The 22,263-nt window shown below is 43.8% G+C and overlaps 2 pseudogenes; both read left to right on the top strand.

Moving 5' to 3' along the window:
- Nucleotides 1–527: 527 nt before the first annotated feature.
- On the top strand, nt 528–2,877 carry LOC147660763 (arf-GAP with coiled-coil, ANK repeat and PH domain-containing protein 2 pseudogene; annotated as a pseudogene).
- Nucleotides 2,878–16,031: 13,154 nt separating this feature from the next.
- On the top strand, nt 16,032–18,443 carry LOC147660764 (arf-GAP with coiled-coil, ANK repeat and PH domain-containing protein 2 pseudogene; annotated as a pseudogene).
- Nucleotides 18,444–22,263: the final 3,820 nt, after the last annotated feature.

Consider the following 22,263-nt stretch of genomic DNA (forward strand, 5'->3'; position numbering starts at 1 on the left):
TCTGTAACACGTTCAATAGTATAGTAGTTTAGCAGACAGGTATCCCTTATTGGCAAAGACTCTGGGGAGCAGGAGTGTCTGTGCTTGCAGAAACCTTCTTTTAAAATGGACCTTTGTGACCAGACAATGAAAAAAGCAGGTTTGCCTATGTACAGAAAAATTATTAAAGACCACTACCTCCAATGATAAATTGCCTTGTTGCTGAAAATGCAAATACATTGGTGGAACCCTGCTGAGGACAACAATCTGATTCTATATTTTGTGTCTATGACGCTCAGACTCTTGCATTGTTGTCCGTTGTCTATGTCTATGTGCGTATCTAGGAGACTGGAGTGTCTGCCAGCAGGGACCGTGTTCAGAAGTGGAGGAAGCGCCGAGGGCTGAGAGCTGCGCAGCGGTGAGGCAGGCTGAAGTGTGACAGACTTCAACTGCTGTGCTCAGACCCCCTTATCTTGCTGCTGCCTCCTTAATCCTGCCCTCATCTTGATCGCCCGGGAGGGGCCGAGGCGTCAGCATGAAGGGGGGGCGTTGATTTCGAGGAGTGCTTAAAGGACTCTCCCCGTTTCAGAGCCGATTTGAAGGAGGTTGAAGGTGATGTGACGGGACTGGAAGTGAAACTTGATAAGCTTGTTAAGCTATGTAGTGGCATGATTGATGCAGGCAAGGCCTTTTGTGCTGCCAACAAGCAATTTATGAATGGCATGCAGGACCTGGCACAGTATTCGAGCAAGGATGTGGTGATTGAGTCTAGCTTGACCAAGTTTTCAGACTGCCTCCAAGAAATGATCAGTTATCACACAATCCTGTTTGACGAAGCTCAGAGATCCATTCAAACACAGCTCCAGATATTTATTCAGGACGATCTTCAAAAATTCAAAGATGCAAAGAAGCAGTTTGATAAGGTCAGTAAAGAAAAAGAAAACGCTCTAGTTAAACATGCCCAAGTTCAAAGAACTAAACTGCAAGAGGTGGAGGAGGCAACAAACACCTTAATCACAAAAAGAAAGTGCTTCCAGCACATAGCTTTGGACAACGTCCTTCAAATCAATGTTCTTCAGTCAAGGCGGAGGACTGAAATTTTAAAATCGATGTTGTCCTTCATGAAGGCCCATCTCGGCTTCTTCCACCAGGGCTACGATCTCTTCAGTGAACTTGAACCGCACATGGAAGAGCTTGGTTCACAGCTGGATCGGCTTGATGTGGATGCAGCAAAGCAGAAGAGGGACATGGAAAAAAAAACACTCCACTATTCAGCAGGAGGATTTCACCAACGATGATCTCGGACTTCAATACAATGTTGATACTGCTAATGGCATTGTAGTGGAAGGATATCTCTTTAAAAGGGCCACTAATGCCTTTAAAACTTGGAACAGGCGCTGGTTCTCAATACAAAACAACCAACTGGTATATCATAAAATAATTAAGGATAACCCCACAGTGGTTTTCGAAGATTTACGGCTCTGCACAGTTAAACACTTTGAAGACATAGAAAGACGTTTCTGCTTTGAAGTAGTCACACCAACAAAGAGCCGCATGCTACAGGCTGACTCAGAAAAGCTGCGACAGGCATGGATTAAAGCTGTCCAAACCGGCATTGCTGCAGCATATAGAGAAAAGAGTGATGAGACGGTGAAGCTGGATAAGAAATCTCCACCTTCCACAGGAAGTCTGGACTCTGGCAGCAATGTGCAAGAAAAATCAGTTAAAGGTGAAAGTGCCTTACAGCGGGTCCAGTGTATCACTGGAAACTCGGTCTGCTGCGATTGTGGTCTGGCGGATCCGCAATGGGCCAGCATCAACCTTGGAATCATCCTGTGCATTGAGTGTTCTGAGATACACAGGAGCCTTGGTGTGCACATTTCAAAAGTAAGGTCATTAATGTTAGATACATGGGAGCCTGAAGTACTAAAGCTGATGTGTGAACTGGGAAATCAAGTTATTAATCAAATATATGAAGTTAAATTGAAAACCCTTGGAGTAAAGAAGCCAGACAATGAAAGTCCAAGAGTGGAAAAGGAGGCATATATCAGAGCAAAGTACATGGAAAAGAGGTTTGTGAACCAGGACTGCGTTGCTTCACACCCTCCTGATGGACAGGAAAGGCCTTATTCCCAGTGCAAGAACGAAGACCTCAGCAGTTCTGAGAAGTCCCTGGCATCACAGGATCACTTCTCAACATCTGCCAGAAGTTCAGTGAAAAACAATGCCAGTGTATTCCACTTCAGTTCAGAAGGCATTCGAGAACTTTTTGCCTCTTTTGTATCCTCAAAAAGTTTGCATCAACCAGTCCTAGAAGTCGAGAAGCGAGATTCTTCAGTATTTCAGGATTCAAAAAAGTTTCATCCAGGGCTGTACCTTTATCAAGCTGCGCTTGAGAGAAGCCTTCCTGATATGGCAGAAGCATTGGCACATGGCGCAGATGTTAACTGGGTGAATACAGAGGACAACAACGCAACACCCCTCATTCAGGCTGTGCATGGGGGCTCTTTGGTCACTTGTGAGTTCCTGCTGCAGAATGGTGCCAATGTTAATCACATGGACCTGCATGGCAGAGGACCCCTGCATCATGCAACGGTTTTAGGGCACACCGGGCAAGTCTGCTTATTTCTGAAGCATGGGGCAAATCAGCACACCAAAGATGAAGAAGGAAAATGCCCCTTGACCATTGCACTTGAAGCTGCAAATGCTGATATTGTAACCCTGTTGCGAGTGGCAAGAATGAATGAGGAGATGCGGGAATCTGAAGGACTATATGGACAGCCAAGTGACGAGACCTACCAGGACATAATCCGTGATTTTTCACACATGGCATCCAATAATCCTGAGAAATTAAACCGTTTCCAGATGTCCGATACACCAAAGTTTTCAAAGATGTAGAGGAGAAAAGTGCACCCTTGTCCTCAGCCACACCTGGTGCTTCCTGAGTAAAGTGCCTGGTCCCTGGCTCATTGCCTGACTTGGGAACATTAGTTTAAGAACCGAACAGTCTGGAACCTCCAACAGCATTTGATTGACACCATGAATATAGGGTCCTTTATATACAGAAAGACACCACAGGGCACCAGCAATATGGATACCTCAGCAGCCAGTCTAGCAAAGTGCTCCTTGGTTTAAATGTATCAAGTTACCACATGTTCTTACTGTCCATGTATTTCACCTTGTGGTACCTCAGCGGAAGGATACACAGATTTGAAGTCTTCTCATTGTAAATCCTAAGTGAAGCAGATGCCATGCTATGTAGTGTATGTCAATTCTGGCATCTGTTTTCCATGTAAAACACACACCTGTGCATGTTCTAAAATTGTTTATACTGTTATATAGTTACTGTTATTCTAGACGGCAGCTTTTGAATATCTAATTGTAGTTTTCATGTCCTAGTCAACAATGACTAGCTTGCCATTTCATTTTCTTAGCTTCAATAATAGAGGTATCAGTTTTAAAAGATACATTTGGCACATGGTTAAATGGGCACCATGTAGCATTCTCGTTTATGAATTTATTTACCCATTTTTTAAATTCTTTAATATTGTGAACGGTATGCAAAGTACGAGGTTTTCAGAATCCTTGCTAGCACCTTACTTGGATATAATGAATGTAATTCTTGGAACCAAATCAAGAAATTGCCAGGTGCATGTATATCCAAATAGTGCAAATTCAATTGAGTCACTTATCAGGTGCACATAAGTTCTAGTTCATCTGTACAGTGCTCACACAGTGGGATTATTGTAACGTACTCGATTTTTCCAAAAGCATTGCACTCCATGCACCTTCTCTTGAAGCATCTCTAGTAGCAACAGCCTTTCTTCGACCAATGTCATTTTGTTCGCCCATTAATGCAAGTCAAGTATTACACAAAAAAATGTAAATAAATTAGAACAGATTTTTACCATTTTTAAAAAGGTATAGCAATGTTATTCCAACTCGAAGGGAAATGTTATGCAAACAAATGTATGTAAATAGTTTACTTCTTGAAGAGACCGAAATAAAGAAAAACTTTTTGTTTTGAAAAATTGATTTCCAAAAATAATATTAATTTATTAAGTTCAAACTGGTAATTATGAGCCTTTAAGTGGTATACGATTTGCAAAGAGTGGCGAGTTTCCTGTTGATTTCTACACTTTTAAAGCACTAAGGCATAGTTAATTCACTGCATGAATTTGGGGGTGGTCAATGTGCCCCTCATTTACAAGAAAATGATGCAGCGTCGCGCCGCAAGCCATTTTGCTGCGCAGAGCTGCATAATTTTCAAAGCATATGGATGCATTATGTTGACATCAATGCAATGCATGCGTGTGCTTTCCCCTACGCTGGCACAAAATTGGCTGCCATGTGCCAGCACAGGCACCCTTGTGTCATTTTTCAGGGATGCCTGCATTGTGGGGATGATTGTTTTTGTGCAGGAAGCCCAAAAACAATCAGTGATGACATGTCCTCTTTCTATGCATGCTGTAGAATACAGCATGCATAGAAAGAGAAAAGAACGAGGAGAAATAAAAGTATTTCTCCTCTTGCACCACTCCTACCCCTTCCCTAGTGAGGCATAGGATTCTGACGCATTTCCAGCTTTTCAAAACATTGTAAATCTAGGAATATGTCAAGTTGCATGGATGTTGCGTTGGAACATCCACAACAACACCCATGGATTGCCCCTTTCATCCGGAGTAATGTGTGAAAGGAACTCATATTTACAAGGTCATGAAAAATCAAAGTGGGTAACTTTACGTGGCTTGTATATATGGGCAGGCACACTGTGCCGCCGGTGTGTTAAAAAAAGTGACGCACCAGTGGCGCAATGGCCTTGTAAAGGAGGCCCTATGTTTGCAGTGTCTTGTGGATTCTACATTGAAATCTTAATCATGTGTCTTCCCTTTTAGGAAAGAAAGCTTTGCAAGTAAAGAATATTCGTCACAGTTTTATTTAACCCCTCCCATGCTTGTGACGTAACCGCTCCGTCACAAGCCACGGGTGAGCTGTGCTTGTGACGGAATGGTTCCGTCACGGCCGGCTCGCCGCGCCTGCGCGGCGCTGATTTTGCGCCTGCGCTGACGCTTTAATGGGCGGGCAGGTTCATGACGGAACCGTTCCGTCACAAGCACAGCTCACCCGCGAGCCATGACGGAGCGGTTCCGTCATAGTATGGAGCCGCCGCGCGACCTCCCCACCCCCTTAGCGCTGCGGCGGAATAGCCGCCGCAGCGAAGGTGTTAAAAAATTTGTATCTGAAGAACCTATGATCAAGCTAAATGTGGTATTCAGAATGCATCCACTCACACAAAAAACCCTACTGCCGCAAACACCTTTGTGCACATGTACATGTAGGATTATGCGCAGTGTACACGGTGGCCAAGCTAAGTGGGCATCACAGGCTGAATGCAGGAAGGATACAAGGATTTTTTAGCACTCACTCCAGGAAAGATAGGGCCTCATTTATAAGCCCATTGTGGTGCCAGTGCACCACTATTTTAGAAGCACGAGTGGTGCAGAGTGCCTGCCCATATTTACAAGGCTGCATAAAGTCACCCTGCATGACTTTTCATGACCTTGTAAATGAGTGAAAAGGGTGTTCCATGGGTGCTGCTGTGGGTGTTCCCAAGTAACATCATGGAACCTGACACATTCACAGATTGACAAAATGTTGTAAACCTGGGAATGCGTCAGAATCCTATGACTCCCCAGGGGTGGAGCATAAGTGGCACAAAGAGGAGAAATACTTTTGTTTCTCCTTGTTTGTTGCTCTTTCTATGTGTGTTGCATTCTGCAGCAAACATAGAGGACCAACTCGCCTTTAATGATTTTTATATGCAGGGAGGTGTCCCTTCTTGCACATAAACAATCATCCCTACAACGCAGGCACCCTTCCACCATGGTGTCAGGGTGTCTAAGTTGGTGTATGGCTGCTGTTTGTGCACTAGCACCAGAGAGGGACAGGAATGTGCAGCATCTTGTAGATACAATGCATTTCTGCCCTTTTATTTTGACTCATAGCAGCACTGCAGGAATACTTGCTATGCTGCTGTGCATCAACATTTTGTAAATGAGGCCCTAAGGAAAGTTTTTGAGCTAATGCCCTCCACTTATACCGTAAAATTGCATCCTTCCTTCTATCAGTAATTTGGCTCCGCCACCCAGAAGCTCCATTCTTATAGTGCCATTTTATGAAAGTACTGGCCCTGTCAACATAAATAAAATGCAGGAACTGGTCAGAGGGAGAAAGTACAATCTTCCTGAGGCTGGGAACAATTAGAATGCTGAACTGTGAACATAAAAAATAATTATTCACATTACCAGTGGGTTACTATAATACTCAGCAGTTCTTCCTAAATGTAGCAATATTAGAACTGATAAAAAGCACAAACATCATTCAGTGGTGCAAGGGGTAACCATGGTCCCTATTCTACTTCTCGCACCCTTATGGTTATCTCTTCTCTCAGAGTAGTGCCAGCCTAATAACGTGGAAAAATGCATTGACTGACTTGATGTTTCCTTGCCACAGTGTTTGATGAATGAATGAAAGTAGTATGGACGCACGTTCTGCCACTGCTGGTAGGATTTGAACCACTTTCGAGTTCTGAGAGTTCCAACTGTCATTCTTAGCGTGCCTGTCTCCTACAGTTTTGTCACCTCTCCTTGAATATTAGAAGGTTAAAACCACTGCACTGCAGCCTCTGTTGTTTAAATGAAGAAAGACTACGGGGTTAAACGGGTTAAACGGAGAAGAGAGGAATGACAATGGCTGAGTGCCCTTGAAAGTGTGAATTGATGCACCAATGAGGCGGAGTAGGTATGTATGTCATGTGATATTGGCGGGAATGTATGCATATGTGATAGTGAGGGGTATTTGTGTGTAAGGCACATATATTTGTGTGAGTCGCAGTGCTTGAAATAGGCTGAGCGTGTGTCACTAATTGGAGAGGAGTGTGAATGCCCCTTTATGGAGGGGGTGTGTGCATATGTCAGTATTTATTTGTTCGCGTTTGTGTGTTGAGAACACACGATAGAGAGGGGTGTGCTCATTTGGCAGTACCCATGGAATTTACATGTGTTGAAAAGCAAGGGGACATTGAGAAGCTGAAGAACATGCACTTGACTGCAAGATTAGTTTGTGAAGCAGTGTCTGTGAAAGAAGAGTATATAAGTTGTGAAGAACATGTATGTGTCAATGAGGGTGAGATGTATGCATGTGACAGGGTGGAGTCAGATATGTGTGTAGGACATTAAGGTGCATGTGTGTAGTAACAAGCAGGGTGGTGGTGTGTTCACAGAGCAATGAGGGAAAGAGAGGTGTGTGGTTTGAGGGAGAGCTGTGTGACTAAGGACCAAGAGAACACAAAGGTGAATGAACTGGGAAGTTGAAATACAAAGGTACAGGGTTTTAGGCCATGAGAGCACAACGATGGAAGGGCCCAACCCGCTGTTGATTTGACCATGCTGCACAGTATTTCCTACACAATATCCCTAAGGTACCACTTCAGTGCACATAACGAGAAATAATGCACAAAAACATGGGCCCACAGCGCAAAACTTGGATGAAAAAAACATTTGCACTATTTTTTTACATTTTTGGTATTAACTTGAAAATGATATTGAATGTGTCTAGTCAAAGCCCAAAATCATTTTAGCAGTTCCTGAATTTAAAGATGTTCCTTTTTCTGAAGCAAAAACTGATTATTTCTCCATTATAACCCATGGTCACTGAAGGGAGCTTAAATTGACTATCAGCGATTAAAATGTCAACTCAACAAAATGCTACTGGTACCTCTGGGATGCCAATCCAACAGATCTGTCTGTTTATCTGCTAGTTAAATTGGGCACCTTGTACCAGGCCACACGACCCTTATGATGTATAAGTCCAAAGATAACCTTTAGAAAGTTATCCTAGTTGTAGCTGTGGAGAGCAGCCTTCAGGCTTAATCTTCAAGGGATATAAAGCAGCTTGTTTTATCAGAATATCACCTCCTGAATGACTAAATGAAAGGAGAACCACACAGTAGTTATATAAAACTATGTATTTATTAATATAACTATCTCTATTAATTTCTACACAAGATTAGAACATGAAGCACACAATACTGTATCAATAGAACATTCGTAAGTAGTAAAATACACAACAGGCTCCGGGGGAGACCGAACCATATACTAAAAAAATGGTATAACAATTACGACTTCATTATACACTGTGCCTAGAGCACGTAGAATCACTGGGACCCCAAAGAACTACCCAGAGGAGTGACACAGGGAACCCACGGAGGACGTGTTCAGTGAGGAAACCCAACAGCGTGCTCCGAACAACTCTATGGGAAAGTCGCAGTTGGATAGTTAGAGTTTAAGGACACTTCTATGCGGACTTCAAGCAAACCCTTTGGAACATAGGAGGTTCTAAGGCCTAAACCCTTGTTACCTATCCCAGAGGAGCTGGGTGCATAGGAGTCAAGTGGTATCGGAAACCTTCGTTGTTTCCATCGCAAAGATGCAAAGAAGTACTTCTGCCAGGAAGGTGAAGAGTGTCAGGTGGAATCCAAGCCTATATTGAAGGCGAGACGAACCTGAAAGCAGAGGGGCCAGAGTCTGGGCCACGGCAAATGACCAGGGGCTCAGTAGTCGATGTTGGGTGCTTCAGGTGCGAAGAAGGAATGCTTGACTCTGCAGCCACGGGGACGAGGAGATGTCAAGGATCAACAGGATCTGGAGGTGAGCTGTCCAATGAAGGATGTCGAGTGCTGAGGGGTCGATGTCCAGCTGGAACACCAAAAAGCATTGGCAAATGCAACCCATGTGGTCGGAGGAAACAGCTTACAGTGTGAACCAGAAAGTTCCAGGGGACTCTCCAAGCAATGGAGAGTCAGGGCACGTCTGGAGCAACCAGGTAAGCCCAAGAACAAACAAGGTGACCCTCGCCAGGACCCACAGGCCAATGGACCAGGGATCGCGAGGAGACCTCAAGCAAGTTTACAAAGCACCAGCGCACAGAGCACTCGGTGAGTGGAGGTTGGATATCTTCGGAGCAAATCCTAATCATGGTCAGGACTACACGAGCTCAATGCACAGGCTCAGGGATCACCAAAAAGCATATGCACTTGCAATTATGCGTGGAGCACAGGGGTTCGGGTTGAACGGCCCACACAAGGGATACTGGTCTCAGATTCGCTGAGTGGTCAGATCTCCCTCATGGACCTTCTGGAACCCATCTCCTGTGTTGCACAAATGTTCGGAGTCCACAGGAGCTCTGGAGAAGCAAACCAGTCAAATGTGTTTAGGTGCCTGCTCCTGCAGGGGAGTAACTCCTTTACTCCAAAGGAGATTCTTCAGTCGTACAATCAATTTGCAGGCATTCAAAGTACTTAGTGTCTTCTTAGCAGAATTGTGTCCAGGTAAAATCGAAATTCCTGTAGTCAGGTAACCCACTTTATAGCCATAGGAAGGGGTTGGACGGATTCTGTGGCCCCTCCTAGGGTAGGGGCAGGGCAGAGGGGGGACTACACCTATGTCCTTTGTCCAGTTTTGCACCAGAGCATGAGCCAATGCCTCCTAGAACTGGTTTGAGCTGGACTATGCACAGGGGCACTAATTGTGCCCCCAGTGCAGACCTTCTGGCACTATCAGAGTGTACCCCCCCAGCCCCTTTAACCTAAATCCTATCTGGAAGGTGGTCACACCTCCCTGTGACAGGATGCCTATTGTCATGCCCTCCTCTGCTCGAGCTTGGTGCAGCAGCAGGAGAGCGGAATCGAGTCTGTGGCTAGCAGCATCCATTTTGTGCTGCCCAGGTTGTGAAAGCTGGTACCGGATAGACCGGTGACCCACAGTATTGGTTCTAGAAAGGTGGAATCATACCTCCCACACCAGTTACTGGTGTGGAGGTATGATTCCAAGGTGTTTGACACCAAACACAACATGTTTCCAAGCAGCCGTTTTAAATTTAGCATTTACAGCGAGGTTATAATGCACTTAAAAATATGTTTGGCTGCATCACAGACAACCCACAGAAATGATCTTTGAAGGCAGCAGAGGGGCTCTGCTCATGCAGGGGCACCTTCTCACATAAAACCCTGCACCCTGCCCTCAGGATTGATAAGGCCTGCCATAGGGATGACTGATAGCTTTTGAAGTGTAGTGATTTAGATAGATATATGGAACCTATATCTCAGTAAGTGGCGCAAGCACCATCTTACACTGTCTGCTGCAGCAGGCCTGTTGTGTAATTTTTAATGCCTCTCAGGAGTGGCATAATACATGCTGCAGCCCATGGGAGGACTCTGGGGTACCTATGCCCTGAGTACATGGTTTACCATATACAGGAACTGCTAAGGGTACCTCAGTATCCAATCCGGAGTGTACCTTAAGTACATATGCAACAATTTAAGGGTGAAAGCAGATAGACTGTGGTCCTGGATAGCAGGATCCCAGCCAGACTAGTCAAAAACAGAGGTACATCAGCAAAAAGTGGGCTAATCATAGGAAGCAGATCCAACCTTCCTACATAATCCCCCAAACATAATGACATTAAACTAACCTTGACCAGTTGAGTCTTCATGTTCTAAGTGGAAATATTTGGAGAGTCCATATGCATTGTCATGGTTACTCACAGGTCTATGTTCCACGGTATAGTCAATACCCTTCATCTGTTTTAGCCATAATAGCGACTTATGGTCTATCTGAACAATGAAGTGAGGGCCAAACAAGGATGGCCTCAGCTTCTTCAGAGCCCAAACCACAGCAAAGGCTTCCCTTTCAATAGCTGACCAACATTTCTCTCTGGGGATCAGCCTTCTGCTTATAAAAGCTACTGGCTGATCCTGACCCTCTTTATTAAGTTGTGATAACACAGCCCCTACCCCCAACTCAGATGCATCAGTTTGAACAATGAATTGTTTGGAATAGTCAGGACTTTGCAGAATGGAAGCAGTGCACATGGCCTGCTTCAGGTCATCGAATGCCTTTTGACAGCTAACTGTCCCCTGAACTTTCTCAGGCATTCTTTAGAAAGAATTCATTAAAAGGGTCACTATGGAACCATATCCTTTGACAAACCTCCTGTATTACCCAGTCAGGCCCAAGAATGATCTAACCTGAGGCTGGGTAGTTGGAGCACCCCATTCCAATATAGTTTGACTTTTGCTCTGCAATGGTTGAACCTGGCCTCCACCCACAAGGTGGTCCAGGTACACAACGTTATTCTGCCCATTCTGGTACTTGGTGGCCTTGATAGCGAGGCCTGCCTTTTGCAGGGCCTCCAGAACATTTCTAAGGTGGACCGGGTGATCCTCCCAGGTGGAGCTAAATACAGCAATATCATCTAGATAAGTAGCACCAAAGGCTTCCTGACCTGTGAGAAACCAGCCTTTGAAATGTGACAGGTGCATTCTTCAATCCAAAAGGCATCACCACAAATTGGTAATGCCCGCTAGTGGTTGAGAATTCTGTTTTTGGTTTATCTTCCTCCGCTAATCTGATGTCCAGCAACCAGCTGTCAGGTCAAATGTACTGAAGAATTTGTCAGGGGACAAAGTGCCAATAAGTTTGTCTGCCTTTGGAATTGGATGAGCATCAGCCCTAGTGACTGCATTGAGTCACCTGTAGTCAACACAGAACCTCATCTCTCTCTTACCACCCTGGGTGTGAGGTTTTGGTACTAAGACTACTGGACTAGCCCAAGGGCTATCTGAGGGCTCAATCACTCCCATTCCAACATCTTCTGGACTTTAGTCCTGATACAGTCCCTGACATGAACAGGTTGCCTATAAATCTTATTTGTAACAGGCAGACCTTCACATGTGTCCACCTCATGTGTACACCAGGTAGTCTGACTTGGAGTCAGTAAAAACATACGTCTGTACTGATTGAGGACCTTCCTGCAATCAGTCTGTTGCTGTTCAGTGAGGCTGCCTGCCAAGGCTACACCATCAACTGAATGATCATCAGGGTTCTGTGAGAGAAGGTCAGGGAGTGGGGTCCTTCTCTTCCTCCTGTCCCTCATCAGTACCCATAAGCAAGCCCATGTCTGCCCTGTCCAAGAATATACTGATAGAGCGCACAGGTCACCCGACTATAATACTCACCTGGGCCCATAATCAATAACCTATAACTTAACCAGGTAACCTTCGCTCTACTACCAGTCTATTTTATTTACTAGGTCCTATACCATTGACTTACCAATCCTTGTTGCTGGTACCCGTAAACTATTGGGTCAGGGAGTTAGCATAATAGGAAAAAAATGGCATTTGCACTCATATAATACCCACAGACTCTGGAAGTTTAAACTCTTTATCTAAATGTGTTAAATGATCATGATCCAAAAATTAAACACCAAATGAGTCTCAATAATGAAAATCAGAATAAACTCCTTCCATGCTCGTGACGGAACCGCTCCGTCACGAGCATCGGTTGAGCTGTGCTCATGACGGTGCTGTTCCGTCATGGCCCGCTCGGCGCGCCTTCGCGGCGTGAATCCGCGCCTGCGCTGGACGTTCCATTGAGCGGGCGGGGCCATGACGGAACCGCTCCGTCATAAGCATGTGAGCGCCGCTCGCCCCCCCCCCTAGCGCTGCAGCGGAATTGCAGCCGCAGCGAAGGGGTTAATGTATACCTATGCAAAAGATATATTATACTAAACATTTAGCAATAAGTGAAGGTAAGAAAAGGAAACATGCTATGTAATCACAACGTTTTGAGCATTTATCAAAGGGAAGGTAAGAAAAGGAACATATATATATATATATATATATATATATATATATATATATATATATAAAATCAAAGCTTCACGTTAGGGAGGGTAAAGAGTAGGAACAAAAATACAATGACAAACCCACACAGATTTATATTTACCTAGAATGGCGTGAAGACCAACCCTGGCCACGGGTCAGTTAAGGACAGAAATCCCCAAAAGTTGCAGTTGCCAGTAGGCCAGCAGGTGCAGATCAGAATCAGGACAGGGAAAACCAGATTTGGATCAGGACAGGACCACCAAAGGTTAAGACCGGCACCCGCAATTCAGTTGCAATGCCTGCGCTACTCCCTCTCTGCAGCTAACAGCCAGAACCCTGATTGGGTTATCGAATTCACCGACAAAGTGCTTCTCCAGCACCTCAGCTTCCCTGATCCCGATTGGGTCAGCGAATCTTCTGACAGAGTGCTTTGCAGCAGCTCTGGTCTTGATCACCTATTGAGTGCGTTGGGTCAGTGACAGGTCAGCTATTCGGACAAGTCGGACAAATGAACTAGCTAGGCCTACCCTAGTTATACTATTTTCAGGTCAGTGTACCACCCCTCAATGTTAGAAGTGTAAGGATCCCCAATTTTGATTGGACAAGGAATGAGGAGAGGTCATCACACCATAGCAAAAGAAACTTTCTGCATCTCATATTTAAATTAACGTTCCCGCCCATCATTTTATTTTTCTCATGACATCTTTATTCCACCGGACAATGAATGTTCTATTAGTAAATACATTGTAATAACTTTGTATATTATAGCTTCCTCTGACAGAGGTAAAGGGTTAGCTTCTCACGATTTTCAGAGTTCCTTCTGATGTTGGCAGTGGTTCAATGCCATAGCTTGTAGACGTGGGTGAATTTCAACACTTGTGCAGTGTGGGTTTTCAAGATGGAGTTACAGCACATCCCAGGCCCAAAATACGATACATGCAGGAAAAGAAAAGAAACAATTTTAGAACAGAGAAATAAATGAATGCACTGTATACCACTTGTCTCTAATTTATTCCCATTATTTTATATGAACTATTGCATTAGAAATTTGGCAGAATGAACATCTTAGCAAAAGCAGCAGTGCAAGCTTCATGCATGCGGTTATACAAAGAAGCCATTTTAATTCTAGTGCGCAGAAGCGAAAGTTTCCCTCCAAGCGAAAGATACATCATGTCACATGAGTATCACAGACGCATGCGCAGTAGAAAATCCCACGTAGCAGCAGCCTTTTTAGTGCAAGCAGATTATCGTTAGTAAAACACATATGCAAGCTTCTTCTGGATACCCAAATCTTTATGTGAAATGCGATGTTAATAAAATAAACATGTTGATTAATACATTAACGTTATGTCGAGAGGGCTGATAACAAGCAAGTCAAATTACATGCGAATCCTTGCTCCATTAATATCTATTGATTGTTGTTATGATTTGCATTTTACATTTTGATTATTTGTTTTTCTTTATTTGCTGTATTATTGGTTTGTATAGTGTTTTTCATTTTCCAATATAAAATGGGGGATGTGTAAAATGTAAGTAATATTCATATTTGATGACACTATATCTCTGAAGAATGTTTTATGTGTTAAGTTCTTATTCTCATTTGATGTGTTCTGGAATGGTTACGTTCCGTGGAATATTGCCTCAGACCTCGACATATGTAGTCGTGGGTTTTCTCTCTCCTTCTCAAATAAAACCCCTAACTTTAATTTACAATATGCTAATTGGATCTCTAGTTCATTTTCTTACATTTAACTAAGAGATCCATTACTACATTGTGCTTCTCCAGACGCTCTTAAAATATACTGCCCACCAGTATGGATGACATGTGATTCCTACACCTTGTAATCTTCATTGGCTTATGTGACATTCCCTGTAGACTGATTTACATACTTGCCTGATCGTTTGTCTCTGTATAATGTGTGTGTGATGTAAAGTACTGTGACACCCTACACTAATATGAGTAGAGATATACAACAAATGAAATGCATAAGAGAGATTGGCTACAGAGAGATGAGGGGCACTGGAAGAGGGTTTTAGTGAGGAAGTCTGAGGAGGAGGTCAATAGGGTGCTACGGAGAGATGAGGGGCGCTGGTGGACAGTGGCAGTGAGGGAATCTGAGGAAGAGATCAATAGGGGGGGCTACGGAGAGATGAGGGGCGCTGAAGGAGGATGGCAGTGAAGGGATCCAAGGAGGAGGTCATGAGGGAGAGCCCGAGAAGTGTCACTTGCCTGATACTCTAACATCAGAAACATTCTCTTTCCATCAAGGGTACATTACATGAAAAAGAAAACTTTTTGAGAGTGAGAACATTTAGAGAGAGATTTGAAAGGAAAATAATGAGCTTTACTGGCCCTTCCTTGTAAGACTTAGGAGAGATAAAGGAGGGCCCTGAAGCAGGCCTGCAAAGACATATAAGTGACAAATCTGGCCCGCCGTGGCCCACCCAAATGCACACTTGGCCCACCCTAATAAAAATTCCTGGAGCTGGGCCTGGATACAATTAAGATGTGTGCTTATGTGTTCCTTTGAATTTAATGTGATGTTCTCTGGTGATGTATTAGTCTATACTGCTGTTCCTCATGTACAAAACGTGGCCATGGACCCATACCTGCTGACTGCAGACCTCACTCACTCTTAATGGTTTCTCTTTCCAAGGCCCCCGGATGGAGCCAGTGTGAAAGAAAAAAATAAATGTCCCTAAAGTAAAAACTGTCAATCAAGAGCTGTATTGATCTATTGATTTTCGGACATTATAAACATCTTGTTTTACAGAATCCAAATTCCTAATTAAGGCATCTGTGAGGTGCTAATAATCTGTAACACGTTCAATAGTATAGTAGTTTAGCAGACAGGTATCCCTTATTGGCAAAGACTCTGGGGAGCAGGAGTATCTGTGCTTGCAGAAACCTTCCTTTAAAATGGACCTTTGTGACCAGACAATGGAAGAAACAGGTTTGCCTATGTACAGAAAAATTATTAAAGACCACTACCTCCAATGATAAATTGCCTTGTTGCTGAAAATGCAAATACATTGGTGGAACCCTGCTGAGGACCACAATCTGATTCTATATTCTGTGTCTATGACGCTCAGACTCTTGCATTGTTGTCCATTGTCTATGTCTATGTGTGTATCTAGGAGACTGGAGTGTCTGCCAGAAGGGACCGTGTTCAGAAGTGGAGGAAGCGCCGAGGGCTGAGAGCTGCGCAGCGGTGAAGCAGGCTGAAGATAGACAGACTTCAACTGCTGTGCTCAGACACCCTTATCCGCTGCTGCCTCCTTATTCCTGCCCTCACCTTGATCGCCCGGGAGGGGCTGAGGCGACAGCATGAAGGGGGCCGTTGATTTCGAGGATTGCTTGAAGGACTCTCCCCGATTCAGAGCCGCTTTGAAGGAGGTTGAAGGTGATGTGACAGGACTGGAAGTGAAACTTGATAAGCTTGTTAAGCTATGTAGTGGCATGATTGATGCAGGCAAGGCCTTTTGTGCTGCCAACAAGCAATTTATGAATGGCATGAGGGACCTAGCACAGTTTTCGAGCAAGGATGTGGTGATTGAGTCTAGCTTGACCAAGTATTCAGACTGCCTCCAAGAAATGATCAATTATCACACAATCCTGTTTGACGAAGCTCAGAGATCCATTCAAACACAGCTCCAGATATTTATTCAGGACGATCTTCGAAAATTCAAAGATGCAAAGAAGCAGTTTGATAAGGTCAGCAAAGAAAAAGAAAATGCTCTAGTTAAACATGCCCAAGTTCAAAGAACAAAACTGCACGAGGTGGAGGAGGCAACAAACACCTTAATCGCAAAAAGAAAGTGCTTCCAGCACATAGCTTTGGACAACGTCCTTCAAATCAATGTTCTTCAGTCAAGGAGGAGGACTGAAATTTTAAAATCGATGTTGTCCTTCATGAAGGCACATCTCGGCTTCTTCCACCAGGGCTACGATCTCTTCAGTGAACTTGAACCGCACATGGAAGAGCTTGGTTCACAGCTGGATCGGCTTGCTGTGGATGCAGCAAAGCAGAAGAGGGACATGGAACAAAAAAACTCTACTATTCAGCAGGAGGATTTCACCAACGATGATCTCGGACTTCAATACAATGTTGATACTGCTAATGGCATTGTAGTGGAAGGATATCTCTTTAAAAGGGCCACTAATGCCTTTAAAACGTGGAACAGGCGCTGGTTCTCAATACAAAACAACCAACTGATATATCAGAAAAAAATGAAGGAGAACCCCACAGTGGTTGTTGAAGATTTACGGCTCGGCACAGTTAAACACTTTGAAGACATAGAAAGACGTTTCTGCTTTGAAGTAGTCACACCATCAAAGAGCTGCATGCTGCAGGCTGACTCAGAAAAGCTGCGACAGGCATGGATTAAAGCTGTCCAAACCGGCATTGCTGCAGCATATAGAGAAAAGAGTGATGAGACGGAGAAGCTGGATAAGAAATCTCCACCTTCCACAGGAAGTCTGGACTCTGGCAGCAAGGTGGAAGAAAAATCAGTTCAAGGTGAAAGTGACTTACAGCGGATCCAGTGTACCGCTGGAAACTCGGTCTGCTGCGATTGTGGTCTGGCGGATCCGCAATGGGCCAGCATCAACCTTGGAATCATCCTGTGCATTGAGTGTTCTGGGATACACAGTAGCCTTGGTGTGCACATTTCAAAAGTAAGGTCATTAACGTTAGATACATGGGAGCCTGAAGTACTAAAGGTGATGTGTGAACTGGGAAATCAAGTTATTAATCGAATATATGAAGCTAAATTGAAAACCCTTGGAGTAAAGAAGCCAGACAATGAAAGTCCAAGAGTGGAAAAGGAGGCATATATCAGAGCAAAGTACATGGAAAAGAGGTTTGTGAACCAGGACTGCGTTGCTTCACACCCTCCTGATGGACAGAAAAGGCCTTATTCCCAGTGCAAGAACGAAGACCTCAGTGGTTCTGAGAAGTCCCTAGCATCACAGGATCACTTCTCAACATCTGCCAGAAGTTCAGTGAAAAGCAACGACAGTGTATTCCACTTCAGTTCAGAAGGCATTCGAGAACTTCTTGCCTCTATTGTATCCTCAAACCGTTTGCATCAACCAGTCCTAGAAGTCGAGAAGCCAGATTCTTCAGTATTTCAGGATTCGAAAAAGTTTCATCCAGGGCTGCGCCTTTATCGAGCTGCGCATGAGAAAAGCCTTCCTGATATGGCAAAAGCATTGGCACATGGGGCAGATGTTAACTGGGTGAATGCAGAGGAAAACAACGCAACACCCCTCATTCAGGCTGTGCATGGGGGCTCTTTGGTCACTTGTGAGTTCCTGCTGCAGAATGGTGCCAATGTTAATCACATGGACCTGCATGGCAGAGGACCCCTGCATCATGCAACTGTTTTAGGGCACACCGGGCAAGTCTGCTTATTTCTGAAGCGTGAGGCAAATCAGCACACCAAAGATGAAGAAGGAAAATGCCCCTTGACTATTGCACTTGAAGCTGCAAATGCTGATATTGTAACCCTGTTGCGAGTGGCAAGAATGAATGAGGAGATGCGGGAATCTGAAGGACTATATGGACAGCCGGGTGACGAGACCTACCAGGACATAATCCGTGATTTTTCACACATGGCATCCAATAATCCTGAGAAATTAAACCGTTTCCAGACGTCCGATACACCAAAGTTTTCAAAGATGTGGAGGAGAAAAGTGCACCCTTGTCCTCACCCACACCTGGTGCTTCCGGAGTAAAGTGCCTGGTCCCTGGCTCATTGCCTGACTTGGGAACATTAGTTTAAGCACCGAACAGTCTGGAACCTCCAACAGCATTTGATTGACACAATGAATATAGGGTCCTTTATATACAGAAAGACACCACAGGGCCCCAGAAATATGGATACCTCAGCAGCCAGTCTAGCAAAGTGCTCCTTGGTTCAATTGTATCAAGTTACCACATGTTCCTACTGTCCATCTATTTCACCTTGTGGTACCTCGGCGGAAGGATACACAGATTTGAAGTCTTCTCATTGTAAATCCTAAGTGAAGCAGATGCCATGCTATGTAGTGTATGTCAATTCTGGAGTCTGTTTTCCATGTAAAACACACACCAGTGCATGTTCTAAAATTGTTTATACTGTTATTCACGATGGCAGCTTTTGAATATCTAATTGTAGTTTTCATGTCCTAGTCAACAATGACTAGCTTGCCATTTCAATTTCTTAGCTTCAATAATAGAGGTATCAGTTTTAAAATATACATTTGGCACATGATTAAATGGGCACCATGTAGCATTCTCGTTTATGAATTTATTTACCCATATTTTTAATTCTTTAATATTGTGAACGGTATGCAAAGTACGAGGTTTTCAGAATCCTTGCTAGCACCTTACTTGGATATAATGAATGTAATTCTTGGACCCAAATCAAGAAATTGCTAGGTGCATGTGTATCCAAATAGTGCAAATTCAATTGAGTCACTTATGAGGTGCACATACATTCTAGTTCATCTGTACAGTGCTCACACAGTGGGATTATTGAAACGTACTCGATTTTTCCAAAAACATTGCACTCCATGCACCTTCTCTTGAAGCATATCCAGTAGTAACAGCCTTTCTTCGTACCAATGTCATTTTGTTCGCCCATTAAATGCAAGTCAAGTCTTACACAAAAAAATGTAAATAAATTAGAACAGAATTTGACCATTTTTAAAAAGGTATAGCAATGTTCTTCCAACTCGAAGGGAAATGTTATGCAAACAAATGTATGTAAATAGTTTACTTCTTGAAGAGACCGAAATAAATAAAAACTTTTTGTTTTGAAACAGTAATTTCCAAAAATAATATTAATTTATTAAGTTCAAACTGGTAATTATGAGCCTTTAAGTGGTATACGATTTGCAAAAAGTGGCGAGTTTCTTGTTGATTTCTACACTTTTAAAGCACTTAGGCATAGGTAATTCGCTGCATGAATTTGGGAGTGGTCAATATGCCCCTCATTTACAAGAAAATGAGACAGCGTCGCACCGCAAGCCAGTTTGCTACGCAGAGCTGCATAATTTTCAAAGCATATGGATGCATTGTGTTGACAACAATGCAATGCATGCGTGTGCTTTACCCTACGCTAGCACACAATTGGCTGCCATGTGCCAGCGCAGGCACCCTTGTGTCATTTTTCAGGGATGCCTGCATTGTGGGGATGATTGTTTTTGTGCAGGAAGCCCAAAAACAATCAGTGATGACATGTTCTCTTTCTATGCATGCTGTAGAATACAGCATGCATAGAAAGAGAAAAGAATGAGGAGAAATAGAAGTATTTCTCCTCTTGCCCCACTCCTACCCCTTCCCTAGTGAGGCATAGGATTCTGACGCATTCCCAGCTTTTCAAAACATTGTAAATCTAGGAATGTGTCAAGTTGCATGGATGTTGCATGGGAACATCCACAACAACACCCATGGAATGCCCCTTTCATCCGGAGTAATGTGTGAAAGGAACTCATATTTACAAGGTCATGAAAAAACACACTGGGTAACTTTACGTGGCTTGTATATATGGGCAGGAACACTGTGCCGCCGTTGTGTTAAAAAAAGTGACGCACCAGTGGCACAATGTCCTTGTAAATGAGGCCCTATGTTTGCAGTGTCTTGTGTACTCTCGTGGATTCTACATTGAAATCTTAATCATGTGTCTTCCCTTTTAGGAAAGAAAGTTTTGCAAGTAAAGAATATTCGTCCCAGTTTTATAAAAAAACAATTGTACATGAAGAACCTATGATCAAGCCAAATGTGGTATTCACCACATTTGGCTCCACTCACACAAAAAACCCTACTGCCACAGACACCTTTGTGCACATGTGCATGTAGGATTACGCGCCATGTACACAGTGGCCAAGCTAAGTGGGCATCACAGGCTGAATGCAGGAAGGATACAAGGATTTTTTAGCACTCACTCCAGGAAACATAGGGACTCATTTATAAGCCCATTGTCTGCCGGTGTACCACTATTTTAGAAGCACGAGTGGTGCAGAGTGCCTGCCCATATTTACAAGGCTGCATAAAGTCACCCTGCATGACTTTTCATGACCTTGTAAATATAGGACCATTTTACTCATTACTCTGAGTGAAAAGGGCGTTCCATGGGTGCTGCTGCGGGTGTTCCCAAGCAACATCATGGAACCTGACACATTCACAGATTGACAAAATGTTGTAAACCTGGGAATGCTATGACTCTCCAGGCGCGGAGCATAAGTGGCACAAAGAGGAGAAATACTTTTGTTTCTCCTCGTTTGTTGCTCTTTCTATGTGTGTTGCATTCTGCAGCAAACATAGAGGACCAACTCGCCTTTAATGATTTTTTATATGCAGGGAGGTGTCCCTTCTTGCACATAAACAATCATCCCTACAACGCAGGCACCCTTCCACCATGGTGTCCGGGTGTCTAAGTTGGTGTATGGCTGCTGTTTGTGCACTAGCGCCAGAGAGAGGGACAGGAATGTGCCGCATCTTGTAGATACAATGCATTTCTGCCCTTTTATTTTGACTCATAGCAGCACTGCAGGAATACTTGCTATGCTGCTGTGCATGAACATTTAGTAAATGAGGCCCTCAGGAAAGTTTTTGAGCTAATGCCCTCCACTTTTACCGTAAAATTGCATCCTTCCTTCTATCAGTAATTTGGCTCCGCCACCCAGAAGCTCCATTCCTATAGTGCCATTTTATGAAAGCACTGTCCCTGTCAATATAAAGAAAATGCAGGAACCGGTCAGAGTGAGAAAGTACAATCTTCCTGAGGCAGGGAACAATAAGAATGCTGAACTGTGAACATAAAAAATAATTATTCACATTACCAGTGGGTTGCTATAATACTCAGCAGTTCTTCCTAAATGTAGCAATATTAGAACTGATAAAAAGCACAAACATCATTCAGTGGTGCAAGGGGTAACCATGGCCCCTATTCTACTTCTCACACCCTTATGGTTATCTCTTCTCTCAGAGCAGTGCCAGCCTAATAACGTAGAAAAATGCATTGGCTGACTTGATGTTTCCTTGCCACAGTGTGTCAGATTGATGAACCACACATCAAACAGGTGGAAAGTGGATTTAATGTATACAGCAGAGCAGGTACACAGCCAGACAGGTTAGCAGTCAGGAGTAACTGACTACCTTAGAATACAGCACATAGGAACGCTCTGAGCAGAATGTAGAATGAACATAGTTAAAGCAACATGACATAATTACACAACATAACACATCCCCCTTTGAACAATAAAGAAAATAAAGTATAACTTGTGCCCAACACCACCCCCCATCAAAACAGAAAGAAAAAAAACATTACAAGGGAAAATTCTCAGAAATGTAATCTGCTAACCACACGGGAGGCTTTTTCTCACGCCTAGGGTTTCTGAAAGCATGAACCTCAACCTCACATGCAGAACTTGAAGAAGTAGAAGCACCCAAATCAGGTGAAACCTGGCCAGAAATGTCTGAGACAGGACAGCTGGAAGTGTTGGACGTCTGGAAAGCATTGGAAGCTTTAGGACAAAACAAGTCCTCTAGGTCAAACAAATCAGAAGACTC

The sequence above is a fragment of the Lissotriton vulgaris genome, unplaced genomic scaffold (genome assembly GCF_964263255.1).
Source record: "Lissotriton vulgaris unplaced genomic scaffold, aLisVul1.2 SCAFFOLD_2602, whole genome shotgun sequence".
Classification (NCBI taxonomy): Eukaryota; Metazoa; Chordata; class Amphibia; order Caudata; family Salamandridae; genus Lissotriton; species Lissotriton vulgaris.